A 10,575-nucleotide genomic window follows, 5' to 3' on the forward strand; every position below is an offset into this window, starting at 1 on the left:
TGGGGCTGAGAAATTTTAACCTGTGAACTAGATTGTGTCCTTGGTAATGGAAAGGTAAACTGGAAAAGTTAAGATCAAGAACAAATAAATGTATAGTAGCTGTAACACTAAAAATAACAGCTATTGCATCTAGAACAGATCTTTGATACAGCACAGTAGTCCACAAGAAAACACCCCAGATTGTATTTATAGCATACACTTATTGTATCTTTTTGAGAATGAATCTGTAAAGATGGCAATGTAAAAGAAAAAGTCCCATGGAATGACCTGTGTAAATGTATAACAACTCTGCAAATACCAGTGAAAGAAACACACCTTAGACTTAGATTCGAATGCTAATGACAATTTCTTGCAAGCTATTACTTGTATAAAGGAGATATGCCATTTAAACAGAGAAATTTGAACTCGTGATTTGAGAAATCATTCCCTAGTTGCAAGAAACTGTTTTTCCAAATTTTAAATTATATTCGAAACCTTCAAGTAAGAATCGTAAGATTCAGTTTAATTTAAATAACTCAGATTTGACATATTCCAATAACTCAGAGCCTTTAAATTTAAAGAATTTAAAAACATAACCCTGTCCTCAATATCAGAGAAAGGTGACAAAAATCCATTACTTTCAGGAGAAAAGAGTCAACCATTTCCAAGGAGACTATTTGACTCTTTAGAAGAACTAATTTGCCTAAATGAAACAGAATTTTTATGATTGGTCCATTATGAAAAAGATCTTATGCATTTTATTCCAATTTTTCAAATGAGAAAATTCAGACAGATTAAATATAAAAGAAGAACCCCTATATTTTTACATCTAAATTTGCTCAAAGACAAGTTATCAAGAGAATAGAAATTTGGTTTTATCAATGTGTCACAGAAAAATGATTACTCAAAACAACTTTCCTTGGTACTGTAAACTTCATAAAACATACACCAACTGGGAAATTACTACATTTTAGCTTTCAAGAAGGCTGCTCAGGATCATATACCTTCTTTTTCCAGAATATATGTTGCTTTTCTAACAATATCAATAAGCCCAAGAGGGCATCTACACACATTTCCAAGTTTCAATAATAGTCAAAGTATTAAATAACTAATCCAGTATAATGCACTATCCCAAATAGTCTTTGGCCAGTATACCTCTTCAAAGAGATACTGTAATTGCTTCACTCTGCTTTCAATGAACGATCTATAATGAAAGTTGCTTTTTAGGCTTAACCTAGAGCTGTGCCCTGTAGGAAATGATGGGTCTTTGTAAAATGTGTTACAGTTTACTAATAAGGATGCAGAAGGAGCACAACTGATGAACCAGCAAATCTGCTCTGACTTATTTGGTCTTTGCTGAATGAATTTGAATATCATCAAAATACATTATCCTTATCCATAACCTGTTTCCTATGATCCACTCTATCCCCACACTCATTTCAAAAGGAATTTTAAGCACTTCAATATTTTACATACCTGTGCTAGTCCTATGGCATTATATAAAACAGGACTTTTTTTTAAAGGATAAAAACGAAGCTTTCAGTAGAAAAAAGTTACCAGGTGACTATTCCGGACCTAGAGAAAAGTGAGAGCATTTACATAGCAATATTTAAATATAATAAACAGAATTTCTCACCTTAAATAATGCAAAATTACCTTCCCTAAATATTTACCAATGACCATCAGGAAACAATGAAGAAATCGGTTAAAATTCTCCTTCTACCAGTAATAGACTGCTTTATCTCAAACACACCTGTTAATTCTTCCCTCCCTCCCTCCTGCCCTCTCTGTCTCTTCATTCCTTTCTTCTTTCCTTCCTTCCTGGTTCATTCATGAATTCATTTAACTTCGTGCCAGGCATTATGGGTATAACACGTGCCAGGCATTATGGTTGCCTCTAAGTATGAAAAGATGGACAAGACAGTTGTTCCCCAAAGGAGCCCCTAATCTTTTGAACGTTAGAAAAAAAGAAATACCTATACTATAAAATATTATGAAAAAGGTTTATTCAGAGTGCTCTGGAACCAGACAAGGGGATATAATTTGGTTGCCATGAGACAGTGACACATGAACTTAGTTCTGAAAATCAAGTAGTAACTACTCAAGAACAGGCTGTATGAGTGAGGAGGTAGGGTGAGGCAGGTGTTTCTAACAGAAGAAATAGAAGGAGGTGACATGCCACAGCTCCTGTAATTATTTACTTATGGATCTAGGGTAGGTAGAAAGTAAGGGAGTAGTGGAGTTCTCCAAAGTTGGGTACACAAGACAAATACAAGAGTACAAGAAGAAAAAATGAGAGCTTCTTTTACAATTATTCTTACCACCTCCTTTTTCCAAAATTCTGTTTTTGTACATATTATATACTGTATACAATATTTTAGAATGGTAAACCTTGTACATGTGTATAATTTATAAATAAACATATTCTAGATATATGTCCTCCAAAAAATGTAATTGATGGTATTGCAATTAAATAAAATGAAAGAACCTCATAATCTATATTGTCCTGAAGGTGATGCATAGTAATAAAGTACTTAAAGCAAATGAACAACTGCATTTAAAAGATCACTCTTTTCGCTGTATTCTAGGAGATAAATTAGAAGAAGAGATATGAGACAAGAAGAGCACTTGTGAAGCCTCTGTAGTAATCCCAGTGAGAAGATCTTAAACAAGGATGGTGGCACAGTGGGAATGCCAAGGAGGAGGCAGAGGCTGCTTATAAGAAAAAAGATTGTAAAGTATAAATCAGATTGACTTACATCATTCATTACATTTCGGTGCTACACAATTCCATAAAGACAATTTATACATTCTTCCAAAAGTAGGCTTACAAATCAAGGTATAATGTACTCCTATCCTATTTGAGGTCATTAAAACTCAAAGATGAAATTATATTCTGATTTCAGGACTAGGACCAACATTTGAAAAGCAATATAATCACTGTCCTAGTTATTTCACTACAATTTTTTCTCACGTATGCTAAATTAAAATCTTGATCACAGAAGATGGGAGAAAGGGGAGGAAGGAAAGGGTGGCAAAGGTGAGGGTGAAAGATACTGCCCGATATTAAACTAAGATGTTTAGATCAGTATCTGATTATCCCATGCCATCCCATAGTGATGGAACAAAGATAGTATTGTGTTTCTGTTTTCCCTTTCAGCTTTACCAGATTCCATAGGCCAGGGACTTTTAAATAAATCCGCATCCAAATATATCACAAATTTAGTTTGCTAAGAAAACCAGAAACCATGCAAAAGAGAATGAATGATGAGATATAACTTAAATAAGTTAAGCTTTATCCATTGGGTGTTTAAAGTTGGATTTAACAAAATTAGCTAAATTTTGCATAACTGATCTTCATTAAGTACTATTCTTCATCAACATTTTAAGAACTCCTTATTTTTTTTTTTTTTTTTTTTTTTTTTTTTTTTTTTTTTTTTTTTTTTGCGGTACGCGGGCCTCTCAGTGTTGTGGCCTCTCCCATTGCAGAGCACAGGCTCCGGACGCACAGGCTCAGCGGCCATGGCTCACGGGCCCAGCCGCTCTGCGGCATGTGGGATCCTCCCGGACCGGGGCACGAACCCGCGTCCCCTGCATCGGCAGGCAGACTCTCAACCACTGCGCCACCAGGGAAGCCCCAAGAACTCCTTATTTTTGAACGAATGAATTAATGTTCAAATTTTATTTCAGATCAAAGTGCCTGGTCTTACCTAAGATGTATCACATTGATGGTCCTGTCACCAGTAAAGTTCCCTGTGATTTAAACTGGAGATATTTTCACCCATAGCAGATAACTTTTTAACTAGGACAAAATGGGATATTATAAGAGCTATCCCTAGTGGCATTTTGTAATAGTTTCTTATCCTGCTTTCTAAGTATTTCACATGGCCTTCAGTGGCATAGCTTCTCTCTTAAATTACTGAAGCTTTCCCACAATTCTGTTGGTCATATTATATTGGAACTGGCTAGACTGTATAGTGGCAATAAGTGGATTCTCAGGATTTTTCACAAGAACTTAAAATACAGAATGTATTTTTAACATTAATGTATTAAGCATTAATGTTAAAATTACCAATATTGAAAATCAGTTTTCCATCCTAAAAATATATAAACTCTGGAAATTTACTGTATTAAGACTGACAGTTCAGAGAATAAAAACAAAATGCCATCCCACAGATTCAAAAAGGATTTATTAATCATTTTAAATTTCATTCCTCTTTTTAACGTATTCTGAGAATATTGAAGCAAACAGCATTATATTATTGTTGTAATGACAGCTTAGGAGGCAACAGAAATCCTCTTTGAGAGACTGAAATCAGACATGTTGGAGACAGCGGACAGAGCACTGCTGGGGCACTTTGTTTAGAAATAACGGGATAGGTGCCCTCTAATCATAGTAAAATTATCCCAGTTTTTCATCCCAAAACTCCAGATTTACTTCTGAACTAACCCTATATAGGGCTCAAAAAAAAAGAATATATTCACCTCCAGCAATAAATTAACTGACATGTGAGCACATAACATGTGGCTTTAAATATAGCACTAAATTACCCATCTTCCATAAAGATAGAATGGACTCTGATTCATAGAGCAGGTAACAAGCCTAAGGCTCTCAATCATGGCTGAAGGAATTTACGTGCACTGCAGACATTCACTCTCTGTAGAAGGTCATCGTTTCACAGCCTGGGAAATAATCCCTGCCAGCCGATTTGCAAAGTGCCTGAGGCATCGCTCCTGAGAGGCATAACTCCTCTTCTTTCAAGGCTAGAGGTCAGAGCCATGATCACAGCTCAGTCAAATTTAAAGGAAAAAGTATCTGAGGTCAAAAATATCCTAAGGAAAAATAGAAGACTAAAACGAAAAAAAAAAATATTGTGTTCCTCTGGGCTTTAGTATGATGATGGAAAAAATCTGTTGCAGAATATTAAATTTAGATTTTTTTTCATCTGATAGCTTCAAAATAGCTAAACTAAAACTGAATACAGAATCTGATGAATGTCATGCTGCAATCAGTTTTGAGGACATTTTTAAATGCTACAAATCCATTTAAATCCTCATCAGCCTAGACATTCTAAAAAAATAAAATAAAATCAAGTGTAAGTAACTTAAACATGAAATGTGAGCAGCGGCTCAATGATTAAATTACTGTATCAATTAACTTGAGTACACAGAAAGAAGGCTGCTCTTTCAAGTAATGTTAATTCTGCTTCTGATCAGACAAGACTCTTTCTCACATCATGGTTGTTGCTTCATAAAACACAACTCATACAGCAAAAAGGGAGAGACCATTTGTAAATAAGAACAAACTGCTGTTTGAGAATTCTTTATAAAATACATAAACTAAATTGATGTTTGTGTAAAAACTAGTCATTTCCATATACTTCTAACAGTGAAAAACTCTGAAAATTGTTTTTGAAAATCATAAGACATGAAATTACCATTAAACTCAACAAGAGTGACTTGGTACCCATAAAAATCATTAAAAAATGAGCACATTTAAAGATTAAAAGCATTTCTTTGTGATGTACACATTACAAAGGGTAAAGTGTTTTATTTTGGTCATCTCTGTCAACTGCTATTACATGCTGTCATTCTTAGTAAGAAGAAATGCATTTGCAAAAGCAGAGTGAACACAATAGGCTTTAAATCGGACAAGTTGAGGACTGCTGATAGAGCGCTGTCCACAATCTGCCTACCAAGGCCCTAGAATATCAGGATTTTATGGTGTGTTTTTCTGACATATCTGACACTTAGTGGACTCTAATACTTTCTTAAAATCTGGACTACTAACCAACTTTTATCTCTAAGTTTGCTCCTACTCTTTTAAGAGTTCAGGTTCTTCCCAGGCAAGGAGGAAAGGAAGAATCCCTGACAAACAGATTCTGTTCTTTCATTTCCTGGCCCTTCAAAACTCAGTTCAGAGGTTACCTCCTCACTGTTTTCTGTATTACTCAGAATAGACTTGTTATGGCCAGGTAGCAGCTTAACCCTGAAATTTCAGAGGCTCACACCACAAAAATTTATTTCTTACTTATGCAAAGTCCACTGTAAGTCTGGTAGCTCTCCAAAGTAGCTCCCTCCCTAGGGTAAATGCCAGTCCTATCTCCTTGTGACTTGGTCATCTTAACATGCCACACCCAGATTACCATAATAGGGCAAAAAAGATCTGGAGCACAATGTACCGTTTCGTAACTACTTTGGCCCAGAAGAGCACCACTTCTATCCACAGTGCATTGGCTATAACTAATCACAAGGCCATGACTAGCTTTAAGGAACATGGGCCATATCCTCTTCCCAGAAGATCTAGAAGAAGAGGAGAATAGACATAGGTAAGAACTTTAGGTCTCCAGTGTACCTTTTCTAACCCTGCCATGTAAGTGTAGATTGGGTACCCATTATGTGCTCTCTACTTTGTCTTCACTCTATCATAGAACATGTAATAGTTTATCATCTGTTTTACTTCATTAGGCAATGAACTCCTTGAAAGGAACAACCAGATATTATTTTCCTGACTAAATTCCGTAAACACACAAACATAACCATAGGAAGTCAGATGCATGCCATTTGAGAAGTTCTAATTTCCAAGGTATGGTAGCAACATCAAAAATACATTTGACTTAATAAGAGAGCAACCATTTACTTAACATCAACAAATATTAACTGAATGTTTCCTATATGTCAATCAAAATTACAGGTCCTGGGAAAACAGAAGTAAATGAGATAAATGAGGACCTTCTCATGTAGTAGTTTACATTCTAAGAGGGACAAACAATAAATAAAGAACAGAAACAAGAAATATCAAAAACAAGAATACCAGAAACAAGAAAATATCAGTGGGAGAGCTATTGTAAACTAGGTCATCAGGGAAGCCCTCTACAAAGGTGACATTTGAACAACCCATGAATAGCAAAAAGGAGCCTACAATTAGAAAATCTAAGAGAGGAGTTTGTTTGTTTGTTTGTTTTGGGGTACGCGGGCCTCTCTTTTGCGGTACGTGGGCCACCAGGGAAGCCCAGAGAGGAGTATTTTTAAAAGAGGGACCAGCTATCCCAAAGTCCAGAGCAAACTTGGTGTATTCAAGAATGTAGAATATGTGTATGATGTATGCAAATTAGATCCCTATCTGTAATTACATGTGACGTTATTTTATATCAAAGACCCTATGTAGAGTTCAAGGTACCTTCACTTTTTTTGAATTCACCTCTAAATTGTTTAAAGCACAGTTCCCAGCATATCTCATTATCAACCACCAACTTTTATTGTGTCCTTATACGTGAAAGAAAAGCAGCTATCACTGTAGAAAAATTTTTTTAAATTAGACTCTTTTCACTTAAAAAATAAACTCTATTAGAGGAAAAGGCAAAAATATATGAAGTATTGGGCTTCCCTGGTGGCGCAGTGGTTGAGAGTCTGCCTGCCGATGCAGGGGACACGGGTTTGTGCCTCGTCCGGGAAGATCCCACATGCCGCGGAGCAGCTGGGCCCGTGAGCCATGGCCGCTGAGCCTGAGCGTCCGGAGCCTGTGCTCCGCAACGGGAGAGGCCACAACAGTGAGAGGCCCGCGTACCGCAAAAAAAAAAAAAAAAGAAGTATTAATACAAAAATTTAAAAGCAATATGTGGCAAGAATGAGACATATCTCCAGGTAATATAAGATTAATCACCAAGTAAAATTACCTAGATAAACATTTATTTATATGTTGTCCATAAAATAAAGTTTCTATCTAGTTGAAGGAAAATTGACTAGACAGATTTTCACTAAATTTGCAGGAAACGGCTGGCATATTTCTGTCTTTAAGAAATAGTCTATGTATTACACACAACATTCACTAGCAGGGTGCCAAAACTAAATGAAAAAGTTTAAGCAGCTAAAAGCAGCTAAAACTAAAAACTGCAACAAAGGGTCCATGAGGTCTGCTAATAGGGAGGGATAAACCATTTTGGAAATTGATGCAATGGATGAGCAGAGAAAACAGTGATTTCAAATTTGAACTCCAAACTATTTGACTCAAAGGCAATCAATCCAAATTCCATGCATTGATTTGCAATAACACTGACTCTAATATACAAAACAAAAAGGAATGTGTTCCAGGATGAGTGGTAATAGTGATTTGTTTATTTAATGATGGTTAATGATTCTCTCAAGTTATGCAGAGGAAGCTAACTACTATATAATAGAGGTTATGAATTCAAAGAAGGAAAAATCCTTGTCTTAGTTTAGTTTTTCCCAGAATCAAACCCTGAGACAAGGATTCACATGCAATTGGTTAACCAGGAGGAAACAATAGTAAGGGAGGGAGGAAGTGAGACAGGGAAGGGAAAGCAAGCAATAAAGGGTTGGTTATTAATCAAGTGCCCACTGTAGATAAAAAGAACCTAATCCCACTGGGGGAATCTGGTAGCCAGTCTAGAACAGTGTAGCCAGTGTAGTGAAAGAGTGAGAAAGGCTGAGGAATTTATATACTCACTCATGTCAGTCATCAGCTTAGGGCTGCTCCCAGGCATTATTACTTATCTGGCATTGCTGATCTACTGAGCAGGAAGACAAAGTGGGCTTTGGTGACAAGAAAAGGCCCTCAGGCCAAAAAATAATAATAATAATAATACCATTGCTGGCAGCTGGAAGAAAGGCTAGCATACACTGAAGTGGCAAGAGAAAGGGAATGCTGGTGGTAAACTGATAATCATATGGTCAGGAATGATCTAGAAGAACAAAGAGAAGAGGGACTTGAGATGGCTTTGAGAAATGGGTTGGATTTAGTTAAGGGAAAACATTTAAGTTAGGAAAAGTGGCCTGAGCAAAAGTATTGAGGAAAGGAAGAATAAGACGTATCCTAGGTCAGTTATAAGCCAGTTTGGCAGGATCAGAGAGACAATTTATACAGAATATTCTTGGGAAAATATAGCTAAAAATATACACTGGGTCCATATTAAGGAAGGTACCTAATGCTAAGCTAAAGAATTTCAACTTTTTGTCCTAGGTACTGAGGAACCTTTAAGTTTCTAAATGGGAAAGTAATAAAATGAAAACATTACGGCATTAATATCTATGTTGGCAGCATTACTGCCCCTGGAATATAGACTCCTACTGGATAGGATCTGTATCTATTCAACTTCCCTAAAAGAGGATTACATGCAGAGAAGTATTTAGTACCCCATTAGCAATGAGCACCCCAAGTACAAAGGCTGTGGTATCTAAATACCATTTCTTACTAAAAGGAACCAATGCTCCTTGGAGAAAGGGCTGAATCCAGGGATGTGCAGAATATTTACAAAATCAGTCTAAAAACATTTTGTTATGCCAGAAAGGAAGTAAGCTATCAAACACTACAGTGGCCTGGTCAAAAGAATTCAGGAGCCCACCTGAGGGAGTTCCCAATGGCCAAAGAAGAAACAATTTGAGCATTAAAGTAATAAATATTATAGAAATATATTAAAATTTTTAACATCCATGAGTTCATAAATATACTTAAAAACCTGAAGGTGACAAGGGAACTAACTCATGCTGAAAACTAGGAAATAAAGGAGAAAAATCACACATTTATCTTACTCTTCCTATAAAAACTGTACAAATACTTTAAAATGTAAAGTTCTTTATTATAAAAGAATTTCTGTTAGTAAAGGTAGAATTAATGATCAAATAAGAATATTGCCATTTTACACCTCCTAATGAAATCACGGACATAGCAGTCATCAATGGTTGCTAAAACTATTAGCTAAAAAGGCGAAGGAGAATTTATGCTGTTTATCATAAACTTTATCTGGTTGACAACATCTGAACCCAATAACCAACCATAACATGACAGAAAGATAACCAGATAGCGTATGTCTCTTAAAGTAATGCAATAGGAAGTAACACCTATGAAGTCTTTTCAGGGGAAAAAACAAAAAACCCTCAATCTTAATAATGCTGTAGATTTAACTACCAGTTTAAAAAAAGACAGGAGAAAGGACATCATAGGTATCCATACAATTTGCAAAATTCAGAATGCACGAAATTCTACAGCATCATTATTTTTTAACAAATAGATTGCAATAAAAAAATTAAACGGGAACCTATAGATTGAAATACATCAAAAGTAATGTGGAGACTTTGTTTAGGTCTTGATTTCAGTAAATCAATTGTAAAATATGGAATAAAATTTAAGACAATTAAATTTGACATTGAATGTCTCTTTTATGATATTACAGTACTGTTAAAATTTTAAGTGTACTAATCATATTGCAGTTATGTTCTTTTTAAAAGCCCTTTTATATTTTAGATATATATTCATAATTCCAGAAAGCTTAATCTTATATACTTATCAATAAAATAATATGATCTCTGGAATTTACTTCAAAAGAATCCAAAGGGCTGGAAAGAGGGCTATATATTAATCATTGTTTAGCTGATTTATATAGGTGCGTTCGTTAACCAACTTATTTAAGATATGTTTGAATACAGAGATTGGGTATTCCAAGTGAGTTAACTGAAAAGTATTTCTGACCTCCTGCCTCATCACTGAAATCATTAAAGACTGAAGACAACTACTCACAGAAAGAAACCTAGAACAAAGTTAGAAAAAAGTAGTTATGGAAGTACAATGTCGGCGGGCAT

The sequence above is a fragment of the Hyperoodon ampullatus genome, assembly GCF_949752795.1.
Source record: "Hyperoodon ampullatus genome assembly, chromosome: 4".
NCBI classification, from domain to species: Eukaryota; Metazoa; Chordata; class Mammalia; order Artiodactyla; family Ziphiidae; genus Hyperoodon; species Hyperoodon ampullatus.